Here is a 25,372-nt window from a genome sequence, read left to right as displayed (position 1 = left end):
GTTGAAGGTCCGAACTCACATCTATCTTCAGAATCGAGGAGTGGAGTGAAGAACACGTCCTTCTTCAGCAGCGGCTGAAGAAAAACTGAGGGAGGGAGCCGCTCACCCCACCTTTTATAGCCACGCCTGGGGGAAAAGTGTGCAAAAGGCTAGGTGAGTGTCTCATGCCTTTAGGAGCTTTAAAACATCCACAGTTGGCTTGCGCATGTGCAGTTCCCATGTGGGACTGCACAGAAGACACAACAATGAACAACCCACCTGTATAAAGCTGCCCAGAACCTGTATTTATGAATGTACAAGCAGGGGACCAGCAAAGACTTGCAGAAGTCATCTATTTTTCCCCTCCCTATTATTTCTTCCTTGCCTTCTCTGAAAGCCCCCATAACTTCTCTTTCCAATCCACCAACCACCCAACATTTTATCTGCCCCCCTATCTTCAGCTATATTTATTATTTAATTACTTCATTTATACTGTGTCTTTCTTCCCAACTGGGACCCAAAACAGCTTATAGCATTCTCCTCTCCTCTCCACCATTTTGTCCTTACAACAACCCTGTGAGGGTTGACTGCCTGAAAGTCACCCAGTGAGTTTCCACAGAGTGGGGATGCAAACCTGGGTTGCGACTACACTACATTGGCTTGCTTGGGGTGGCCTCTGTTTAACAGTAACAAGCAGTCAGTCCTGGTTAAATCATGCAGATTTGTAGTATGTTTCCTGGTAGCTGCTACTGGGTCTGGCAACATTGAGTCTTCCCTCAGAGGTCAAAACAACTCTGTAAAAGTTACTGACAGAAACCAACACATGAAGGCTGGCAATATTCTTGTGGTTGCCTAGTCAAATTTACATATGAATTCCAATTCAGCAGCTTCCTGTTGGATTTTGTTTTTGAAATGTTTCTGTTGTACTATGGTGACCTTTCAGTCCTTGATGGAATGTCCTACTGGTTTCTGGATATTGCCATTTTTAATGTCAGATTTGTGTCCATTTATTCCTTTGAAGAGGTGGGGACATTCTGAATGGTGTTTTACATGACAATTTGCTTGTGTGAAGTACCTTCCTGTAATTTAGCCTGTTTTAACTAGATCAGCATAACTTCTCTTTATAAAAGCAATTTCCTTTTTTGCAATGGTACCTACCAGAATAGATTTCCATGGATATCTCATCATAAAGGTGTAGAATATGAATCAGGCCTAGGGTTGCCAGCTCCTGGTTGGGAAATTCCTGGAGATTTTGGGAGTGGAATCTGGAGAATACAGAGTTTGGAGAGGGGAGGGACCTCAGTGGAGTATAATGCCACAGAGTCCACTCTCCAAAGCAGCTGTTTTCTCTGGGGGAGCTGGTCTCTGTTGTCTGGAGATCAGTTGTTATTCTGGGAGCTCTCCAGCCACCACCTGGAGCTCGGCAATCCTAATCAGACCTCTGAGACTCTTGCTGCTTCCTTGCTGCAGTCATTTCATTGCTTTCTGATTGACCTGTTCTCTCTTGCCTGAAGTAGGGCACAATGGCTAATGGGCTGCCAGTCTCCCAGTGGGGGTAGGGGGGATCCCTGCTCCCAGCCTCTGCCCCGTGCTGCCACTCACCTGACTGGCGGGGGGGGGGAATGGCCTGGGGAATGGGCGTGGGAGACAGAAAAACCTCCTGGGCCAGCGTGCAGCAGGTTGTGTTCTTGCCAGTCACAATGATGTCACTTCCAGAAGTAATGTCATTGTGCCCCACTGGGAGCTTGCGTGCAAGAAGATCCGAAAGATAAGTGCCAGGTACCCCCCAATGGGAGGGTAAGGAGACCTGACAACCCTACCCAATGGAAAGGAACCAAGTAGAACAAATAGAAAAAGCAAGCAAGTAAGCAGCAGTTGTCGGCAAACTGTTGTGACAAGATACATTCACGGATTACTCCCCCCCCCACTGCCACTCTGCATAGTTTCCTTCATAATAGAGATGACCCTGATGGTGTAATTTTTTTGATAATCTTGGATCGCTGCCCAACAGCGTGGTGAAATGGCTGGAAAATAAATTGACATTGAACCCAGACAAGAGTGATGTTATGCTTGTTGGGAAGGCAGAGTTCTTGAAAGACATTGTACTCCCCACTTTTGATGGAGTTCATTTAACCCTTGCAGAGTCAGTTAAGAGCCTAGGGCAGTGATGGCGAACCTATGGCATATGTGCCACAGCTGGCATGCAGAGCCCTCTTTGTGGGCACGTGAGCCAAGTCGCTGGATTGCTAGGTTCAGGGCTCATTTGGAGGGGGAACGAGCTGGAAAGGCATTCCGGTAGCTCTGAACAGAGATCACATGGGTTTTGGTGCTGCCCACCTGATTCCTTTTCCTCAACGCTGCCTCCCTGCTGCCCCTCTCTTTAGCAGCAGGAAGTGGAGGCAGCAGCTGGGCTGCCAGGGCTCTCTTTCTAAAGGAGAGTAAGCTGCTTTGATTTAACTTGCTTTACTTTCATTCGTGACTCCTGAGTGAGTGAGAGAGAGAGAGAGAGAAAGAGAGAGAGAGAGAGACTGACTGAATGACTGCAAGCTGGGCTGCTGGTGTAAAGAAGGGCAAACTGCTTTGATTTAACTTGCTTTACTTTCATTCATGACAAGTGAGTAAGTGAGAGACTGAGTGACTGACTGCAAGCCGGGCTGCTGGTGTAAAGAGGGCAAGCTGCTTTGATTTAACTTGCTTTACTTTCATTCATGGGCCTGAGTGAGTGAGAGAGAGAGAGAGAGAGAGAGAGAGAGTGCCTGCAAGCCGGGCTGCTGGTGTAAAGAAGGGCAAACTGCTTTGATTTCACTTGCTTTATTTTCATTCGTGGCTCCTGAGTGAGAGAGAGAGAGAGAGAGAGAGAGAGAGAGAGAGAGAGAGAGAGAGAGAGAGAGTGCTTGCAAGCCGGGCTGCTGGTGTAAAGAAGGGCAAACTGCTTTGATTTCACTTGCTTTATTTTCATTCCTGGCTCCTGAGTGAGTGAGTGAGTGAGTGAGTGAGTGAGTGAGTGAGTGAGTGAGTGAGTGAGTGAGTGAGTGAGTGAGTGCTTGCAAGCTGGGCTGCTGGTGTAAAGGAGGGCAAGCTGCTTTGATTTCACTTGCTTTATTTTCATTCCTGGCTCCTGAGTGAGTGAGTGAGTGAGAGAGAGAGAGAGAGAGAGAGAGAGAGATGTTAATTAGTTCGGACAACTGTATGAGTTGTTTCTTCTTAACTAAAACCTTAGTATTCAGATTTTTAATTGCAGTGTTGGCACTTGGAAATAAATAAGTTGGTTGTGTGTTGCAGTTTGGGCACTCAGGCTCAAAAAGGTTCGCCATCACTGGCCTAGGGGTTATACTGTGCTACTACTAGAAAAACAAGTTAAGGCAGCCACAAAAAATGCTTTCTACAATCTCACTCTAACCTGGAAGATGGCTTCTTACCTCGACACGGCCAACCTGGCCACCTGGATCCATGCTATGGTAACATCAAAAGTTGACTATTGTAATGCACTATACATTGGTCTCCCATCTAAGTTAACTAGGGGGCTCCCATTGCTACAAAATACTGAAGCTCGACTGTTAGCAGGAGCATGAACATCATCCCCATCCTACAGACACTCCATTGGCTACCTATCAGTTACTGTGCTCAATTCAAGGTATTGGTTATTACATACAAAGCTCTTCACGGCCTTGACCTGGCATTACCTATGGGACCGCCTCTCTATGTCCCTCTACAGCAGCTTCGCTCATCCGAACAGGGTCTCTTGCAAGTGCCAAGCCTGCACATGGGTGAAATGAACAGCAGCCCATACATAGGCTTTTTCTGTGGTGGCCCCTACCCTGTGGAACGGCCTGCCTGTGGAGGTCAGGAGAGCCTCCGCTCCCCTGACTTTCTGCAAACAATGCAAAACCGAATTATTCAAAAAGGCCTTTTACTTAGATAGGAAGGAAGTATTGTAGGGAGGGGGTCTCAGATGCTTCACTAATTAGTTAGGGACCGTAGACTTCACCACTATGTTGCCTTACATATTATCTGTTGCTTTAAATACGTACTCCTACTACCTGTGCTTCATGTTGTCTAATGTCAGTCCTAGAATTGATTATATTCTGTTTCACCAATTCTTCAACTCTGTATTGGATCCTTGCTAATGCTGCGTATTTGTAATCTTGTTTTTATTTATCCTATCAACCAATGAGAGGCATGCTAGGGAGATGTAGCTGTACCAGATAAGTTCATTCCTCCCAAGTGAACTAGAGGCAAACCCATCTATGATTCTGATTCCTGTGAATTCTTAATGGGTCCTTCCCTTCTTCTCCATAAAACAGAACAAAAAACCACCTTCTGATATCTCACACCACATCCTATGGTCTATCGCTGATTGCACTTCACTTCCTGGACTTCTTTTTGTCTTTGCAAAAATGTATACCTTATTAAAGGAGTAAAAGTTAGAGTTGTCTGTGTAATTAGAGTTTTCTGTGTGGTGCGTCTTGGAGGCTTGGCTCTAAATTATGTTGATAATTATGCTCTTCCAACAAGGCCTGACTTGGGCCATTTGCCAGATGAAATGTACCACACTTTGTAGGGACAGAAACAAGTGAAGAGCAGCACTATAAGGTTGAAAATGCATCTAGTTCAAATACACCCTAGGATGTTATCCTGGAATGAGAGGGACATGCTGTGCAATAATTGAAGTGCAAAAATCAGTTGCTTGTGACCAGGAATAACATGCTTCATTAAGATTAATCTTTTTCTTGGCTTCTTTTTGCCAAGTTTCTTGTATTTTTACTTGTATGCAGGGCTTTTTTCCTGCCAGAATATGGCAGAACAGCATTCTGGCACCTTTGGGAAATAGTCATGTGTGTCCACTGCCCCACGCCCCCAGAGACGCTATGACAGGCCACAGGAGCAGGACTTGGTAAGTGGCATCACACTTATCAGGCCCCTGGCAGGTCAGCCTGCTCCTGCAAGAGGGAGGGAGGGAGTGACCACAGTCGGGAGGGGTTGGATGGTGTACTGGCTCATACTGGGCGCCTCCCCCTCTTTGCTCCATAGAGGGAGGGAAGGGTCCCCCGCCTCCAACGAGGCTCCAGACCCTCCCTTCAGGCCTCCCTGCCCCTTCCACAGGCCAAGGCAGTCCAGGCAGCCTCTCCGTCCCGGCATCTCTCTGCCGCGTGGTCCCTCCATCCTCTCCATTGTGGCACTGGAGGAGGAGAAGGCGATGGTGGGCCAGCAGCCAGCCACATGGCGCTTCCTGGTCTTGGCTGACTGGCGTGCTCTGCACTAGGGTTGCCAACTCCAGGTAAGGTTGTGAAATTTTATTTATTTATGTTATTTATAGTCCACGCCATGCTCAATGACATCACTTCCTGGAAGTAATGTCATCGCACAGTCCCTGCAGCATGCATGCAGGTTTGGGCTGGGGGTGCCACTTTCTGCTGGGAGTTTCCCCGGGAGATAGTTCCCCCACCTATTTCCCCAGAAAAAAAGGCCCTGCTTGCATGACTATCAAAGACGAATTTCAGTACAGCTGATTGCAACATTTGGGTAATTTATATTAAACTGCAGGAATTTGGTGGGTTAAACTTTGCAGTAATTGCGTATATTCTCAGGCATCGGTACTCACAAAGTGGTACTCAGGCATCGGTACTCAATCAACTAATACTTTTAGCGATTCAGATTATATGGGATTACTCTGTGGGAAGAGAAAACAGACAGCAATCCTGAGATATGGAAAGTATTGGGGCTTTTTTCTGGCAGTATGTACCAGAAGCACTTTCTGTACTACTGGAGCCTCTTTCGGCTGGTATGTTAGACCCCCAAGACTGTGAACATCATGAGTATTGATATCTCTTTTATTTTAGGGGGGGGGGAACCGATTGAAAGAATCATAGCCACATTCTACTCCTCTAGATGAATAATATAATTCAATAACTTTAATTTGGTTTGTGTTTTGTAGTATATTTTAAAAAGTACTTCATTCTTTTGTGCATTCAGTGGAATATATTAGCAAGGCTTTGAAGTCCAGTTTTTAGCTTTTATGCAAGTGTATCAAAGACTTCTGGGCAACCATGATAGGTTGAGGAATCTGTTACTAATTTAACCAACAAGATGTCAAGTTAGTGTTGAATTTAGATATAAAATAAATTGTGTTTTTGGTGTAGTCAAATTCTTCTTTATCTAGCTGTGTACTTTGATTGATCTTGCAGTGCACCATTTTTCCATTTGTAGAGAGATAATTTTTTCAGGGTGTAAAGCTGCAAGTCAAAATATTTTGCTATAGCACCAAAAAAGTAAAAGCAAACAAAAAAGCCATTGAAGTTTTAATCACTACATACAGACACACACACACATATACAGCGAGTAATTGCTGAAAATAATGGGTAACAAGTTAATTAGATATTTTATGGGAACACACATTCAATTATATGAAGCATACATAATTAAGTTTATTATTACAAAGTTGGCAGACCTATGATCAAGGACAATAATTTACTATTTGTTATGAGAGAAGTGATTTCATTTTTACCATGGTTCCCAAGACATCCCTCAAATTCCTGAAAACTTTCTTTCTTTCTTTCTTTCGTTCTTTCTTTCTTTCTTTCTTTCTTTCTTTCTTTCTTTCTTTCTTTCTTTCTTTCTTTCTTTCTTTCTTTCTTTCTTTCTTTCTTTCTTCCTTCCTTCCTTCCTTCCTTCCTTCCTTCCTTCCTTCCTTCCTTCCTTCCTTCCTTCCTTCCTTCCTTCCTTCCTTCCTTCCTTCCTTCCTTTCTAAAAAAAGATTGCAATTTGTCATGGAGGGCTACTGTATACAAGGAATACCTATATAATACTTATAAAAGAACCAAGCAAACATTCACATAGGACCTTATCTGTTGCTGGTTCAGTGTAGCCATTGTACTTGTAGAAGGGGGCTTAGGAATGTATTTAAATATTTATACTGTATTCTCCTTTTCTCCCTTAAGCAGCTGACAACATTTTTCTCCCCTCCTCCATTTCTTCCTCACAACTACCACCCTGGGAGGTAGATACTGTAAAAAGAATGACAGGCCCAAGGTCACTCAGTGATGGCCATTGTGGATACACTTTGTCTTACAAGCTATGCAGGCAACAAGATTTATCCCAAGCATTCAGTAGCCCTCAAAATTTCACACTTTGTAGAAGAGAGATAAATGTGTTTGAAAAATACAAACAAGGGACCTGCAAGGACTGTGGAAGGAGGGAAATATTTTCCCCTGGTTCCCCTCCCCCACTATTTCCTCTTTCCCTTCTGTGGCAGCCCCCATAGTCTTCCACCTTTTCCTGCTTCCTTCTCTCCTTCCCACCAACCAGCCAACCTATTTTTATCTGCTTCCCTTTCTTATCTGCTTCCCCCGCACTAGGCTTGCTATTCCCCCGTCTGGGGCAGGGGATCCCCTACTCCCACTTCCTACACCCCGCCCCCATTTACTGGTCTGGGGGGGCACACTCCCTGGTGCGCTCCCTTGGCAGCGTGGCACACCCCGAGGAGGCACAGCATGCTCCTGCGCCCTGCAGCAGGCCCATTTCGGGCCAAATCGGGCCCTGTAGAGGGGCGATTCAGCCCTTTGGCAAGCACGGGAGTGCTTCTGGCTGCCCTTTGACCCGTGTGATGATGTTATTTCCTGGAATGAACTAAGCATGCACACGAAAAGAAAATGAGGGGAAGGAGGGGAGGTAAGAGCCAGCGTCCCAATCTCCTGCCAGGAGAGTGAAGGGACATGGCAACCCTACCCCCCACCCATCAGCCTCACCCTGGAAAATGCCTTGCCAAGTTGCAAAGTAGTCCCAGTGTAGGTTTGCCAGTCCCCTTTACCCTCCCAGTGGGAGTGGGGACACCCAGCACTCACCTTTTGAATGTCCTAGCGCACATATGCTTCTGGCATGGCATGATAGCATCACATCCAGGAGTGATGTCATTGTGCAGGCCCTGGGAATACTCCTGCACTTCACGCTGGGCCAATTCTTAAAGAATCAGCCTATTTGGGCACCAAATCTCCCTGGCATGAAGTGCTGGAGCACTCCTGGGGTTTCCATGATGACATCACTCCTGAGAGCAATATCATTGTGCTGTGCCAGGAGTGTGTCCCAAGAGGTCCATTCCCACATCTTTCCCCCATGCCAGCTAGGTGAGATGTGGCAGGGGCAAAGTCTGGGAGCAGAGGATCCCCATCCCCACTGGAGGACTGACAACCCTATCCCAGTGCCAGACTGGGCCCAGTTAAGTGGTGACCAGCTCTGGACCAGGCCAGGTTGCATGATATCCAATGGTATGTGCAGTTTCGTGTGTGGTCATGAAGAGCCCAGTTGTATTATGGCTGCTACTGCTGGGTTAAATGGTGTGGATAGTGAGTCTCTGGTTGTCACTGCTAGGCCTGGCCCCTGTGAATCTTCATTCATCAGTGGTCATGCTGAAGGGGAAGAGTCCCTTTTCAGGGCTGTTTTGTACATGTCTATCCTCCCCCTCCAGTGGCTTTGCTTTACAGAAATCAAGGCTCGGCAGGCTCATGATTATTGTTGTGATTGCCTAGCAACCTCCAACAGGGCAACTGAGACCTCAGTGGCTATTCTTTTATTAAAACTACAGGCAGTTTATATTATTTGGCAGAGGTTTAATCCCCCAATGTATTTTGTGTGTATGTTTTAGATTTCAGATGTTCCTGCAAACCTGGGACTTTTATCAGGTTTGTAGAGACCCCCCCCCCCCAATCTGTTCCAGCAACATTTTACAGATCTGTTGATCCACACACTGTCACCCAATTTGGTATTAGTCATTCATTCATTCGTTCATTGGCCACCTTTCTAACTGAGACCCAAGTGCAAGTGATTACCCAGTGCAAGTGAAATACATAATCAACAGCTAGGACAGTCACTGAGCAAAACAGCATTACAAACAACAGTTAGAACATTAAGTAAGCAGATACAATAGTGAATGGTAGCAGAAAATTTGAAATAAGCATAAAGGTGAGGACTGAACCAAAGCAAAACTAGTTGACATGGTATGTTTAGCAACCTGGAAACTTCCTAGTAGGAGCATATCTACATCAGCAGACTATACCCAATAGTGTAGTCTCTAATTCCTGTCCCTACCAAGGCATCTCTCTGACCTTCTTATGACACAGCCTTATAATCTGGGTGGAAAGCCCTCCTGAATAATTCTGTTTTGCACAATTTGTGGAAAGACAGGAGGGTGGGAGTTTTCCTGGTTCTTCATCCAGGATGTTTCATAAGGAAGGGGCTCTCACAGAGAAGGCATCTGTTGATTTTGCCCAACAGTAGTGTGGTATCTGCAGAAGGTCCTGTTCAGAAGAGCAAAGCTGTGTGGCAGAACATAGGTGGAGAGGCAGTTGCACAGATATGAGGGGCCAAGACCATGGCCAATTCCAGACGGCCCTCTGCAATCCAAAACGTTGCGCGTTGTCGCGTGTCGTCGCGCGGAAAATGCGAAATACCGCGTTTTCTCGCGCGAGTTTTGTGCGAGGTCATGCAAAACTCGTGCGAGAAAACGCGATATTTCGCGTTTTCCGCGCGATGACGCACAATGTTTTGGATTGCAGAGGGCCGTCTGGAATCGGTCCATGAAGGGCTTTGAATGTGATAGTTATGACCTTGAATTGAGTCTGGTAACTGATGGGCAGACAAAGGAGTGACTGCAGAATGGGAGTGATATGCATGCTGTGACTAGCTCCTGAGAGTAAACACACTGCAGTGTTCTGCACCAGCTGGAGTCTCCAAGTCGACTTTGAGGAGAGACCGATAGAGAGTGCATTACAGTAATCTAGTCTCAGTGTTACTGTGGCAGGAATTCAGGTAGCCGGATTGACCATGTCAAGGAACGTGATTTGTGCTGCTCTGTCATAAAAATATTGGATAGAGGGTTCAGAATTATGGCAGTTTTGGAGTTAGAAGTCCACGTTTCCTCAGCATTGTTGAAAGTAGGATATTGGTCTACCTTCTAAATGGCCTTTATCGTTTTGTTTTTTTGGTCTTTCATTTTTCTGCTGCTTTTGATGCTAGACACTAGAAAATTTAAATATCTTTATTATCAAAGGAATTGGCATAATCAGCTACACATTAATTGGGTTATATTTTTTCTAAACACCCACCTTTGATGGAAAGCCTTCCAGGCCAAATAGGCACTAACCTGCTAGAGTCAAATAGAAGTCTGGTGGGAGCACAAAGGGCATCTGAGTATGATGGTTTGAATCCAAACTCCTTTCTCTCCCAGAACCAGAAAGACCAGCTTGAAGAAAAGTGTCTTGTGCAATGAATAGACTGCAATGAGATAAGATGATGAAGGGAAGCCCCTTTACTTGCACATACCTTTTGTGCTTTTAATCACCCCCCAGTTCCTGTTTTGTACAAGATTGCTTAGTTCTTATTAGTGAATATTAATCTCTTAGGCTTGGTTTCTTAGCTGTAAAATGAGACTGATGTCAAGAAATGAAGGATATTCAGATATCAATATGAAAGAGTGTACACTAAAAATTTAAACAGATAGGAGCATGTAATGATTCCAAGTAAATGTGTGCATGTGTCTTTAAATGCTTGGTTTGAGCTAGGTGAAGAGTGGGGGTGAGAGAGGGAAGAGTGAGTGATGTGATTGGTTGATGACTGAGAGTGTGGGCGGAGTGAATGCAGTTTAGACTGTGCAGGGAGAAAGGTTTCAGTCAGAAGAAAGCAGGCTAGCTGTGTGCTGCCTGAATATGTTGAAGTGTTTTATGAGAGAAATATAACCTGTGTGGAACCTGAACTGAGCATGTTTGTGAAAGAACACTCAGTCAGGGAAAGAGAGGCCAGCTGTGTGCTGCCTGAGTAGGTTTCATATTTCTGTGAATAAGAGAAAGAGAGGCAACTGTGTGCTGCCTGAGGGGTTTTCTGTGAGAAATATAGAGCCTAGAGAAAGAGGCTGTGTGTGAAGCCTTACAAGAGATCTGTGTGAATGAGTTTATAGGAATTAACTTTAAGAACTAAGAACTACTTTTATGAAACCAATACGCTTCTTGAAAAATAAACATTTATTTTGTTTTGTTATATCCCAGTGTAGCTGTCATTGCTATATCCCATTCATATCCTCAGGGCCACATAGAACCATGAAGGAGCCTGACGCTTAAACACGTTACCAAAGGGGAAATTTGAATAAAATGTTTTGGAATAATATATTCCTGGTGGCAGCAAACTACCCAGAGGGTGTAAGGGGCAGATTAAAAGAAAAATCTACCCCAAAGAAAGTACAGGTCATAACAAGTGGAGGCATAGCATTGGGATCTCAAACATCCTGAGGAGAAGAAAATATTTTAAGTGGGATATAATAGCCTGGGAGGAGGGAACATTCTGAGAGAAAGGCATTCTGAAGGGACAGAAAGCCAAAGAGACAGAGTGTTCAGTTAAATCCTATGAGGAATATAGAACTGTTATAAAGGAAAGACACAGAAGAACTAGTAGGATTTATAAGAGAGAACATAATCTAGTGAAGTTTAGTAAAATTGTAAAAGGAATTACAAGTAAAAGAGAAAAATGTCAGAGTTTATGGGGATGAAAAAGGAGGCTCTGATTCAGAAGTGCAGTGAGTTAAATTTACCTCATGAGGGGAAAAGGGTAGAAGAACTGAGAGTTATATTGATACAAAGCAGTGTGGAGCCTAGGAGTACTGCATCTGAGAGAAACCCTGAGGGAATGTATAATCCTAGTCCAGAATATTTAGAGTTTCTAAGAGAAAAAAACCATCTTGAGAAGGAAAAGTTGAAAGTTGAAGCAGAACAAAAACAGCTTGAATGGGAAAAGCTGAAAGTTGATGCAGAACAAAAACAGTTTGAGAGGGAAAAGTGGAAAGCTGAAATGGAACTTAGAGTTCAAGAGATGGAAAGACACACCAGTTTGGAAGCAGAAAGATTACAATTAGAAAGAGAGAGACTTAAGAATGGGGACAAAAAAGAGGGAAACTCTTAACCCAGAGCTGATTTACCTCAAGTTACCCCAAAAGATTTCATGGTGTATGTGTCAGGAGAAGATCCACAAATTTTCCTGTCCACTTTTGAAAGATCTGCTCAGAATTGGGAAATACCTGAGACACAATATATGAAGTATTTACCCAGTTTAATTAGAGGGGAATTGGCTGAGATCTACAACACATTTCCCTCAGATAAACCTGTTGTTTATGCTGAATACAAAGAGGCAGTATATGACAGATTTAGGCTAGGTGCTGATTACTTCAGAAAGAAGTTTAGAAGCCTAGTGCCTCAGAAAGAGAAGTCATTTAAGTCTTTTAGTGCCAAACTGACAGACTATTTTAATAAGTGGATTTCATCTGCCAAAGCTAACTCTAAAGAAGGAATAAGGGATCAAATGATTTTGGATCAGTTTTTATTTCAACTTCCTTCAGAGATCATACTTCTGGTTAAAGATAAACTTCCAGAGAATATCATCCAAGCATCAGAGTGGGCAGATAGATTAACACTTAATAGAGGAGGATGGGATTGCCGTGAAAAGAAAGACTATTCTCATAAACCAGAGTTTAAATCAAGTAAAGGACAAGAGGGAGAAAGGAAAGGAACATATGAGAGAGCTGAGATTATAAAAAGTCAGGATAAAAATATAGAAAGAAACCAAGATGGATACTGGAATGATAAAAGATGTTCTGTATGTGGTCTGAAAGGGCATTTAGCTTACAAATGTCTAAAGAACCAACCCAAGCAAACAACACTTGAGCATGTAAGGAGGGTCACTAGAACTGACTTAGATGATCAGAGTGATGAAGATGATAGAAAACTCCTCAGGTAGCACACAACTAGCCTCTCTTTCTCTTATTCACAGAAATATGAAACCTGCTCAGGCAGCACACAGCTGGCCTCTCTTTCCCTGACTGAGTGTCCTTTCACAAACATGCTCAGTTCAGGTTCCACACAGGTTATATTTCTTTCATAAAACACTTCAACATATTCAGGCAGCACACAGCTAGCCTGCTTTCTTCTGACTGAAACCTTTCTCCCTGCACTGTCAGTCTAAACTGCATTCACTCCGCCCACACTCTCAGTCATCAACCAATCACATCACTCACACTTCCCTCTCTCACCCCCACTCTTCACCTAGCTCAAACCAAGCATTTAAAGACACATGCACACATTTACTTGGAATCATTACAGAGCACCTCTGGTCTTGCCCAGACTGAAAGATATGTACAGAATCAGGATAAGGAGGTCTCTGTTTCCGTTGCTTGATACCTCTCATATGTCCATCTATTCCTATTTGGAGGGGGGGGACTTAAATGCAACTGGAAGTTCACCTTCGTTCTATGCAGTCCCATGCTGGGACTATGCATATGCAGGCCAGTTGCTTGGCAGAGTTTCCTTCACTTCTTTAAAGCTCCATTAGGGGCTGCTTCTCCTCACCTAAACAGTCACGTACTCTGAGAGAGGAGCGTCCCTTTCCTTCTGTTCTCTCTTAGCTGTCAGGTTCAGAATGCATTCCTTTATGTTATAACCAAAGAGACTCCATTTTAATTCTATTAGTATTCTGAGTGCTTTATTCACAGGTGCCAAGACGTTCCCTAGCAGCTATCTCACAGAAGAGGAATGTTTTGACTACAGCTTTTCCAGCCTTGGGAAACTTTCACTTTCTCAGCTTCAAGCGGCTTGTTTTGAGAACTATGGGGGGAGGTTAGGCCTGCTGGGGTTTGATACTCTGTACCTTGTTCTGTGCCTATCATGCGTAACAATACACGTGTACCAGCCCAGATATTGCATCTGGGCCAGTGGACTATAATGGTTGCTTTTTTCAGTAAATCTTTTGAAAACAACGGACTCTTGTCTGATTGCAGAAGGTAGTCTGGATACAACTATTATTTAGCCACAGTTCTGACATTAGCCACTATGAGGAGAGGGTCTTCTCTTTCGAGCTCTGTGCATTTTTCTCACTGTGTTTAATTTCTGACTGATTATCGGCTTCCAACCTTATTTTGGCAGTGGACTTTTGACTGCATCTCCAGTTATTATCCTATCTCATTTAATAAAAAATGTCTGAAAGGGCCCTGTTTAAAAAGTGCTCCTCTTGTGGGGCTAAGGTGACCCATATTGAGGTCATGATCTGTGCCTGTTGTGCTTGGAGGAAAGTCATAATGTCTCAGCCTGTAAGTACTGCCAACCATTCACCCCCAAAGCCAGGAATGGCTGCACTCTGGGAACGAGTCCTTACTGGCTCCAATCTTCCAGCTGCAAAATCACCAGCTGTGAAGGAGTGTTCTTCCAGGACCAGGTTAACAAACTCCTTAAGATTGATGTTGATGTTGGATATGAGTGGCAAGTGCCACTCTCTGAGACCTCCATCACTTCACACAAGTCTAAGCACTCGGAGAACAGTCATCCGAAGACTAATACTGAGAACTAACCACCTACGACTGAGGCCGAGAGAGATGAGGTCTTGCTTATATCTCCAAGGACCCCCTCCATGCTTCTTTATTCACCTGAACAATTTCAATCCAACACTGAGACCAAACTGGTGCTGCTCCTGGTTCAACCTTCAGATCTGAGGGACGAACTGACCTCACACAGATCCAAACAGGAACAACATTGGGCGTCCAGATCACCCACTCACCAGCACATGGAAATGAGATCTTGTTCGAGATCGGATTCAAGAACCAACTCCCATCATTGGTCAGATCTGAGGACATCCCTAGTGACCAGATCAAATCCAAGGACCCAATCTAGATGATGCTCTTCACCAAAAATTAGCTAACACCATCATGTGGATCCATGGCAGGAACAGCAGAGTCAATGCTGCACCCATTATGTTCCCCCATCTTATCACTCTTAGTTGTCAGAGTCTGGAAGATATCGAACCTCCCTGGACCTGAGACAATCCACCTCCATCCAATCAAAGGTCTTTTTGACATCAAATGCTAATGATATTAGCTAAGGTTTTTTTGCCAAAATTTATAATGTCCGATTTTTCCTAATATTATTCATCATTTGTCTGTTAGGAATAAATCTGGCCTTGTCTGTGTGTATATAATTGATGATAATTTTATTCAATTTTGCAGTTAATATAGCTGCAAATATTTTGGTATCTTGGTTAGAGATGGGCACGAACAGAAAAAAAAAGAACATGATGTTCGTTGTTCATTGCCATCCACGAACAGGGACTCATGAACAACCACCAACATGGCCCTGTTCATGAATATGTTCATGGTTGGCTGTTCGTGGGGGAGAGCAGGCTCTCCTCCAGCCATCTTTCAAGTCAAGATCCCTACTGCACCACTCCCAGAAACCTGACCTGAGCAGGCACCAGGAAAGGTACTGATACTAAATAATAGCTTGGCCCCAGAGCCTGGCAGCAGCCCTGGAACTTGAAGGGGTAGATCCCTACCGCACCACTCCCAGAAACCTTACCTGAGCAGGCAGCAGGAAAGGTACCAATAATAAATAATAGCTTGGCCCAGAGCCTGGCAGCAGCCCTGGAGCTTGAAGGGGTAGATCCCTATCCCACCACACACAAAGAAAATTCAAGCTCCAATGCACTCTATCAAAATGCCAACAGCAACTCTCCCTTTCCACTATCTGCAAACTAAACCAGAGCTGGGATCCCCCCTCCCCCATTCTTTGCTCCCTTGTAACAAATTTGGAGCTCCACACTTGAAAGGAAGACCTGCCTATCAAGCTAAATTGGGCTTAGATTGGGGTTTCCAGGGCAACAGCAGGAGTTCAGACAGAGTTCAGACAATCCCTGCCTAAGTTGCCAAGGGAATTGATTGCAGGTGCCAGACTGTCTGGCTTGACGAACAGCAATGAACGAGGCTTGCAACGACCACTTGTTCATTTAGAATGGGGCCTTATGAACAGCTTGTTCGCGAACAGCAGATTGGGCTGTCCGTGGCTTTTTTTTGTTCATATTGCTGTTCATGCCCATCTCTAATCTTGGTTCAGCAGCGTGATGGGATGAAATGAGGTTGGGTTGGTTGCATCCTTGCTTGGTTTATGAATTACAAACATATTTGATTCTGTCCAGGAGCGGGGCATAGTTCCATTTTCCATTATTTGACTGAACGCTTCGGTTAGTGGTCCAGCTAGTAAATGTGCATATTTTTTATAATGTTCTGTCAGAAATCTGTCTATTCCCGAGTTTTATTATTTTTTACAGTTTTAATGATATCTATGTCCTCTTGTTCTCTAATTGGAAGGTCCATAAAATCATTATGTGTTTTGGTCAATTTGTTTCTAATGCCTACACTTTTTATATATTCATCTATTTTTTCCTGTTTTAAATTATCTGATGAATATAAGTTTTGATAAAATTTAGTAAAGGTTTCCAATATCTTTTTTGAGTTTGATTGAATTTGGCCTTGGAAATCTCTGATGAAATTTATTAGTCTGTTTTGGGTTTTTTGCCTCACTCTCCAGGACAGAATCTTTAACTATTTGGGACCTAGATGCCAATATTTCTGTTAGAGGAATAGATTTTTTTAAATATTAGTTACGTCAAGAAATTCTAATTTCTTTCTGCTTGAAGTTGTAATTTTTTTATTGCATGATTTCTTGTGTTCTGTTTCTAAATTAGAAATGTTGGACTAGGGGTCGCGCGACAATGGCAGACACATAAAACCCTTGCTCCACGCCTCCTTGATCTCCCGCAGCCTCTTTTAAGTGTTCTTAAAGCGGTAAGCCCCCCCAAAATATGGGCAAAGCAGGAGGGGGGAAAGCTAAACAAGCTGAGCAGGGTAGCTCCTCTTTAAAAAAATTTCTGGAGAAGGCAGAAGCTAAACAAGCCCCGGTGGGAGGCAGACAGGCCCCAGCTAAAATGGCTACCGAAAATGCTGATAAGCCTGCAAGGGAGCCTGAGAAATCTCGTGCAGTTGATGAGGGAATATTAGCTGCACTGGAAAAGCTGGAAAACTAGTTACAAGAATGGAAGCTATAATTAAAGATCAAACAAGTGAGTTGAAGGAATCGATCAAACAAGCTGCATAGACTGCAGAAAAGGCTGAGCAATTAGCCACTGAAAATCAAAAAGAAATAATGGAATTACACTGAAAAAATGATCAGCTCCAGGAGAAAGTTATTGACTTTGACAACAAACTAAGATCCAGCAATATTAAGATCAGGGGTTTTGCTGAGTATGAAGAAAATAACACTGAACTCACTGCATTTATTGCAGAATGGCTGGGAAAAGAACTGAAATTAGAAGCTGGTGTTACCCCTGTAATTTCCCATGCGTATAGAGTTGGAGCACTAAATGTCTTAAGATCTAGGCAACTACACAGAGACATTATCATAACCCTTCCTGATTACAGAACAAAAGAAAAAATTATGAAGGAAGCTAGAGTGAGGGGTCACTTCTCCTTTCAAAATAAAAAAATCTATATATTTCAAGACCTTTCAGCCGAGACACTAGCAAGAAGAAGGGACTTAAAACCTATCACAAATAAACTGACTGAAGCTGATATTAGGTATCGTTGGGGCTCCTCGACCAGGGTGCTGGTGCACTGGCAAGGAAAGTCATATGAAGCCAACAATCTGAAGTCTGGCACCAAACTGCTTAAAGACCTTCAACTAGAGTGGCAGTCCATCTCTCCTAGCAAATCTCTTCCTTACAGAGCAAGACCATCACCAGCTACCTGGAGCAAGATCCCAGTAAAGAGATGAAAGAGGGATACAGGTGGATTCACTGTAAAGGCACCTAAGGGAAGCAAGGAGGGGGAAAAGATTTTTTTTTCCTTCTACAGACTACTCCCTGGAAAATGAAGAAATAGGACTGAGCAGGTCAAAGTGACAATTTAACCACATTATACATATTACTGTTGTTTTCTCTCCTCCACTCTCCACCGTCTAAAGAGAAAAATGATGTTAAACGAGGCTGGGGTGGTTGGGAGGGGTGGGTGTGGATACGAGGTATATTTGGTCCCCAAGTTGGTTTTGGACCCCAGATACTGGGCCCTTTTTGCTTTTGGTAATTTAGGGCCCAGTCTTGGAGAGTAACAAAGTTATTAAAACATCAATTAAATAAATATATATATATACCCTTCCCTGAAAAGAAGGGTTTCTGGTGGGTTCCTCGCTAAGGAAACTTAGGGAGAGAGGTAGTTGTTATTTTCCTTCTATTTTTCTTTCTATCTCTCTCTTTCTCTCTTCTCTCTTCTGATTTACTCTTCTTTCTCAAACCTCTTTGTATTTCCTGTACGTTGTCTTCTACGTCTATTACTAAACTTGGTAAACCAGCATTTTATAAAGTATAAGAAACAGTTTACTGATAACTACAGATCGCTCATCGATACAAAAAAGAATATATACTATATTTGTGCAGAGAGTATAAATAGTTAATTTCTTGAATTGTTGCTTTCGTATATTCCCCAGGTAATGGAGTACAAAGTTCTTTCTTTAAATTGTAGGGGTCTAAATAATGTAATCAAAAGCAAGAGGGTACAGTCAATGCTGCAGAAACAACGCCCTGATTTTCTTTTTCTACAAGAAACTCATTTATCATCATGGGTGCAACAGGTGTTTAAATCAAAGTGGTGGGATTTCCAGTGCTTAGCCCCAGGGAACTCAAAATCTAGGAGGGTGGCCGTGCTTATCTCAAAAAATGTCAGGACTGAAGAGCTGGTAGTAGAAATTGATACTGAAGGTAGATATATATTCCTTAAAGGCATCTTTGACTAAAAAAAATTGACATTGGCATCTATATACGATCCAAACATTAATCAAAATTCTTTCTTAAAAGACACTCTGTCTAAATTGAAAACTTTCCAGGTGGGAGACATTTTAATTGGGGGGGGATCTAAATTTAATTGTTAATCCTAATCTAGACCACTCAAAACAGATAAAAGGAAATAGGACTAGACCACAACCCTCAAGTATTGGACAACTTGCAGATATCCTTAATCAATTCAATCTAACTGATGTATGGAGAAATCAGCATCCTAACGAGAAAGACTACACCTATTATTCTCCCAGATTTGGAACATATACTAGAATTGATTATATTCTAGTATCTTTAAATTTATTGCATCACACCTCCAACTCAAAAATAAACCCAATGAGGTGGTCAGATCACTCTTGGGTGGAGTGCTCCTTAAAACTTTCAGAACAAAAAACCAGGCAGCCAAACTGGAGTTTAAATAAATTTCTTTTATTTGATACAGCAGCTCAAAAAGATCTGTTAACAGAAATACAAAATTATTTTAACCAAAACTCAAATTGTGGAGTCTCCAGTGAAATAGTTTGAGACACAATGAAAGCTGTAGTAAGAGGTAGATGTATAGCCATAGCTTCAGCCTATAAGAAAAAGAAAGAAAAAACCCAATCAGAATTGATGGAAAATATCACATATCTAGAGCAAGCTCATAAGAAAACATGCAATAAGAGAATTTATAAAAAACTCCTACTGGAAAGGAAAAAGTTAGAAACCCTAGAAACCACAACTATCCAGAAAAATTTAATTTTTTTAAAGCACAAATTTTGGCACAATAACCCTAAAAATCTGAAACTTCTTTCATGGAAGGTGAATAAGAAACAAGCCACAAGACTTATAAACCAAATAAGAGACGAGAAGGGACTGATCCAATCAAACTCAGAAGCAATTCTTAAAACATTCCAAAGCTTTTACAAAACTTTATACACCTCGGACTCCCCGAATTTGAACTCAATTAATAGTTACCTAGATAGGGTTGGAGTTCATAATAGACTAGCAGAAGTTCATAGACAACTGCTGGACCAAATTATTTCAATTAGAGAAACGCAGGACATAATCAAAAACTTGAAAAACAACAAGTCTGCAGGGAATGATGGATTTCCTGCAGAATTTTATAAGAAATACTCTTTCCAGCTCGCCCCTCACCTTACTAAGGTATGTAACACAATCCTAGAAGAGGGGAAAATGCCCCTCTCTTGGACAGAATCGAATATGGTTATTATTTTAAAACCTGAAAAGGACGCCACTAATCCTGCTTCTTATCGCCCAATATCCTTGTTGAACCAGGATATGAAAATCTTCACTGCAATTTTGACGGCCAGATTAAACAAATTTATTTCTAATTATATAAATATAGACCAAGCCGGATTCATCCCAAACAGACAATTAACAGATAATATACGGAAGACCTTAAATATTATTCACTATGGTAAAATAAATAAGATCAATTGCCTTGTTCTGGCCCTTGATGTGGAAAAAGCCTTTGACAAAGTGGAAATCCCTTATCTCAAAGAGCTACTGATTAAAATGAATTTTGGCGACAAATTTCTAAGAGCAATAAATTCTTTATATGCCACCCCCACAACCCAAATCAAAATTAATGGGTACAAATCAGGAAAAATCAACTTAACAAGACAAGGATGCCCGCTCTCCCCCATCCTTTTTGCGATAGCCTTGCCAACCATATTAGATCATCCCCCGGAACCAAAGGTATAACTATCAACAAAAAAGAATATAAATTATCTATGTTTGCAGACGATATGGCAGTATATATCTCTGATCCCCTAAACTCTATAATAGAACTAGAGAAGATAACTAAAGAATTTTCAAAAGTGTCAGGCCTTAGCATTAATAGTAATAAAAGTGAAATTTATCCAATATATATACAGTCTAGCTTTACAGATATTCTTAAAACCAAATTCAACTATAAATGGGTCAAAAAATCTTGGAAATACTTAGGAGTTAGAATACCTATTAATCTAAATGATTTAATGAACACCAATTACTCAGAAATTAATCAAAATATTAATTCATTGTTGGAGGAATGGGGTAAAGCTGCTCTTTCTTTACTAGAAAGAATTAACCTTATCAAATCATTTCTATTTCCCAAATTCCTCTTTCTGTTTCGAGCCATTCCCATAATAATACCAGACAGGTCTATGATTCGATGGCAATCAAAAATCAGTAAATTTATATGGAAGAATAAAAAGCCCAGAATCTCAATGGAAACCCTTAAAAGACCCACAAGCAGGGGAGGCCTAAATTTACCAGCCCTGCGAACCTATTATGAAGCCACTCATCTTAAGAATCTTGTGTTTATATCTTAACGATCAGTGTAGGCTGGACTGGAAAAACATTGAACAGACTTATCTGCAAGACAGTCCAACAGAGGAATGCCTATGGAATAAAAAATCTGAACGCCCATCCAGCTTAAAAAATAACTCTTTCTTGTTGAGCGATATTAAGACATGGGATAAATACAGAGGCAAACTAACTCAATCATTATCTTTAGCCTCACCTTTTGTGGGGCAACACTGGTTTGTACCGGCTCTTAGTCCCCATTCATTTAAGTGGTGGAGACTCAATAGCAAAACCCGGATTCTAGATGTCATAGAGAGGGGCAAAATACAAGAAAAGGCAAAATTAGAACAAAATTCAGGGTCACAGGTTCCGTGGTTAGAGTATCTACAGGTCCAACATCTTGAATCACCTAAAATCAAAGATTCATTGGACAAACCATTAACGAAATTTGAAAGGATTCTGATTGACAAACCCGACCAGCAAAAGGGAGTACTTTCTAAGATCTACTCAATCCTTTTAGAAAAAACACAGGAATGTAAAATGCTATCTTATCAAAAGATCTGGACTAAAGAATGCAATCTAGATATATCAGGCGAGGATTGGAATTCAATATGGAAATCGTCAAATTTCAGATCAAATATAGTAGATATAAAAATGCAGACAATAAAACTGATCTCTAGGTGGTATATGACCCCATTCAAGCTCCATCATATAAACCACACTGCGTCAGCCAACTGTTGGAAGCAGTGTGGGGAACTGGGCACGTACTTACGTTGCTGGTGGGGATGCAAACACATAGGTTCATTTTGGGACAAAATAATTGAAGAAATAAGAACAATAACAGGATATTCCGTACCAAAATCTCCCGAAGTAATCTTGTTAAGCCTTTGGGAGAATTCAGAAATACCAAAAGTAAGCCTCAATATTATTTTTTCTCTCTTGACACTAGCTAAAATGACGATAGCCACATGCTGGAAACAAAAAACAGTCCCTTCAGTCAAAAATTGGAAAGCCTGCATTTGGGATCATTTTATCATGAAGAAAATCACAGATCAACTAGCTCAGAGAGAAAATATACACCATAAATCTTATCTCTTAGAGCAATGGCTCCCAATACTAGACTATTTGACTAAGAATGACAATTGGACAAATAATAAGGCGAAACAAGATCTTTACTATGGTTGTTGTGGGTTTTCCAGGCTGTATTGCCGTGGTCTTGGCATTGTAGTTCCTGACGTTTCGCCAGCAGCTGTGGCTGGCATCTTCAGAGGTGTAGCACCAAAAGACAGAGATCTCTCAGTGTCACAGTGTGGAAAAGATGTTGGCAGGTCATTTGTATCTACTCAGGAGGGGTGGGGTTGAGCTGAGTCATCCTGTAAGAGTTTCCCAGGGTGTGGAATGCTAATGGCGGGAGGCTTCACTGTATCCTGAGGAGGATCTTTTGCATATGGAATGGAGCTTGATGTGCTAATCTTCTCTGCAGGGCTATTGTCGAGTATAGAGTGTTTTGTTAGCCTGGTGTTTTTCAGAACTGGAAACCATGCTCTGTTCATTCTTAAGGTTTCTTCTTTCCTGTTGAAGTTTTGCTTATGCTTGTGAATTTCAATGGCTTCCCTGTGCAGTCTGACAAAGTAGTTGGAAGTGTTGTCCAGTATTTTGGTGTCCTGGAATAAGATACTGTGCCCTGTTTGAGTTAGGCTATGTTCAGCCACTGCTGATTTTTCAGGATGTCCAAGTCTGCAGTGTCTTTCATGTTCTTTTATTCTTGTCTGGATGCTACGCTTTGTGGTCCCGATGTAAACTTGTCCACAGCTGCAGGGTATACGGTATACTCCTGCAGAGGTGAGGGGGTCTCTACTGTCTTTTGCTGATCGTAGCATCTGTTGTATTTTTCGGGTGGGTCTGAATACTGCTTGAAGGTTATGCTTTTTCATAAGCTTTCCCATCTGATCAGTAATTCCTTTGATATATGGCAAAAACACTTTTCCTGTAGGAGACTGATTTTCCTTGGTTGTTTGATTCATCCTGGGTTTGATTGCTCTTCGGATTTCATTTCTGGAGTAGCCATTTGCCTGAAGTGCGTGGTTTAGATGATTAATTTCCTCATTGAGAAAGTGTGGCTCACATGAGGAAATGAGGAAATTAATCATAGGAAATAGGAATAGGAGGAAATTACTCCTATCTCAGAGGAGGAAGTTTGTTTCACTAAAGTTTTGGATGTCAGCAAATAATCTATTCTAGTATATACCTCATGCTGGACAGAGAAGTACATATAGTCTCTCTCCTCTGAGTGGTTGTACCTCCTCACATCCACAAGGTCAAAGTCTTCAAAGATTTTTCCCAAGTTTGATTGTTTTGAGTTTTTTAAAAAGTTTTTGGTGGGTAGTTTTGAAATGAGTTGTTCCATCTAGGCTTGTGTTTACAATTAAGTTCAGATCACCATCAATTAATAGCTCTCTTTCTTGAAAAAGCTTTAATTTGGTTAGGGTTTCTCCTATAAATTGTTGTTGGTTGTTGTTAGGGGTGCATATGGAGTCAGTAATCCCTTTAAGAAATATGTATCTACCTTTGGGGTCTGTTTCTACATCCTTAAACTCAAATCTTAAATTTTTAGAAAGTAGTACAGCCACTCCTCTTGATTTTGATGACCCACTTGCCTGATATTGGTGCACCCACTATTTTTAGTTAAATACCTATTTTGAAGAGGCGAAAAAGTGGGTTTCTTGTACGATTAGTATGTCAGGACATTGTTTTAATACCATTGTTGCGATCCTTTTGCATTTCATTTTGTTATTGAGGCCCCTGTAGTTCAAAGATAAAGCCTTAAATGATATAAAATAACGTTAGTAAGTTGCTTTATGATTTGAACCCTCTATAAGCTAAAACCTTGTTACCAAACCTGAACTATGCCTCACTGTCACTGTGATATATGCTAGCACCTTTCAATTTATATAGATGTCTGCTCTCAAAAGAAAACTTTAAAACTTTTTCCGTGACAATTAATACCTCAATTATAATTTCCATTATGTGCTTCAATTCACATTCTTTCTGTCTCTTTTAGTTTCTGAAAGTTGACTTAATGAAGAATGGAAAGGGATAGGAAAGAAAAGCCAGAATGAAAGACAAAGAAGCACTAGACTTAACAAAGTCATGGTCAACAATCAAGGACCCACTAGGGTTACCAGTAATTCACTGTGTAACAAAGGGCAAGAAAAAGAATAAAAGTGCCCTTTTACCTTGGCATCCTTTAACAAATTGGAGGCCTTAAGAGTGTCCCTCCCCCTGCCTGCCAAAGTGCTTATTTAAATTGACTCATGTAATTATTATAGCACATTATTGTTATGTGATCAGTCCCTGGTTCTTCACTCTTCACTCTTAGATGTGAATTGGAGAAGAAATTCAGATGCCTTTTTTTTCTAGGGATTCTGCTCCATTTCTTTGTATGTGCTTGATCTTTTGATGTAGGATGTTTCATGGGGCTGTCTGCTTGGAGATCCAGTTGTAGTTCTTGTAACATCTGGTTCCTGAGTGTACATCTGTAATCTGGAAAGTCTTGCCCTGGTGACAGATCATGAGCCTTGTTGATGCAATCCAACAATATATTAGATTCATTTAGTTTGGATGTAATTAGACTCAGGTCTTTCCTTTTAGCTAAAGTATCACTGTAGAGGTTTTGAAACACTAGGATTTTTTTGCTTTTATATGAAAAGTGGCCTCTTAACTGAGCCTCCTCCATTATTTTCTCTTTAGTTCTGGAATCTTGAAATCTCACCACTATGTCTCTTTGTAGCTTGGTGTTTGGGTTTTTCACAAAGCCCACTCTGTAGGCTCTTTCATTTAAAGGAGCAACTCCTTCTTCCAGATTTAGTTCACGGGCCAACCACCCTGCTAGAAAAACTACCAAGGCTGTGGTGCCCTCATCAGCTTTGTCCAACCCTCTCAGTTTAATATTATTATATCTAGGTTTGTTTTCCAGGTCCATTCGTTTGTTTTTTATTTCTTCACTGAATTATAGCGCACGTACCTCTTCTTGGAGCGTGCTCACCAGCTTCATGGCAGTATCTGCCGTCTGTGCCACTTGTTGGAGGGAATCCTTGCTCAGTCACTGGTTTAAGCAAGTTTTCAATTCTGAAAACTATTTTCTCCTCCATTTTCTCCCAAGCATCTTTTAGCTTGTTCTCCAAGGCTTGCAGTTCTTCTGTGTCATCTGCAGTTTTTGCAGTGGTCATTTTAGGTTGCAGCAGCTGCTCAGCATCTTTGCTGTTGGGGGCTTCTATTGGTGCTAAAAACAACTTCAGCGAAGGGGTTGAGGGGCTTGCCCTTACCTCCACCAACTTTCCCCATCTTTATTTTGATTTGACTCACCACGGAGTGCTTGTATTTGGCCGTGGAGGGGAATTGGGGGTCGGAGTTCCATTCCTAG

At 42.0% G+C, this 25,372-nt stretch overlaps 1 protein-coding gene across 1 annotated transcript in view; it reads left to right on the top strand.

The window, feature by feature from the left end:
- Window positions 1-25,372, top strand: part of RNF11 (ring finger protein 11) — a 49,153-nt gene that overhangs the window by 16,844 nt on the left and 6,937 nt on the right. The gene's annotated exons all lie outside the window — the stretch shown is intronic.

Source organism: Eublepharis macularius, chromosome 5, assembly GCF_028583425.1.
Source record: "Eublepharis macularius isolate TG4126 chromosome 5, MPM_Emac_v1.0, whole genome shotgun sequence".
NCBI classification, from domain to species: domain Eukaryota; kingdom Metazoa; phylum Chordata; class Lepidosauria; order Squamata; family Eublepharidae; genus Eublepharis; species Eublepharis macularius.
Note: the sequence above shows the minus strand (reverse complement) of the source record. Positions and strands in the feature narration are given on the sequence as shown.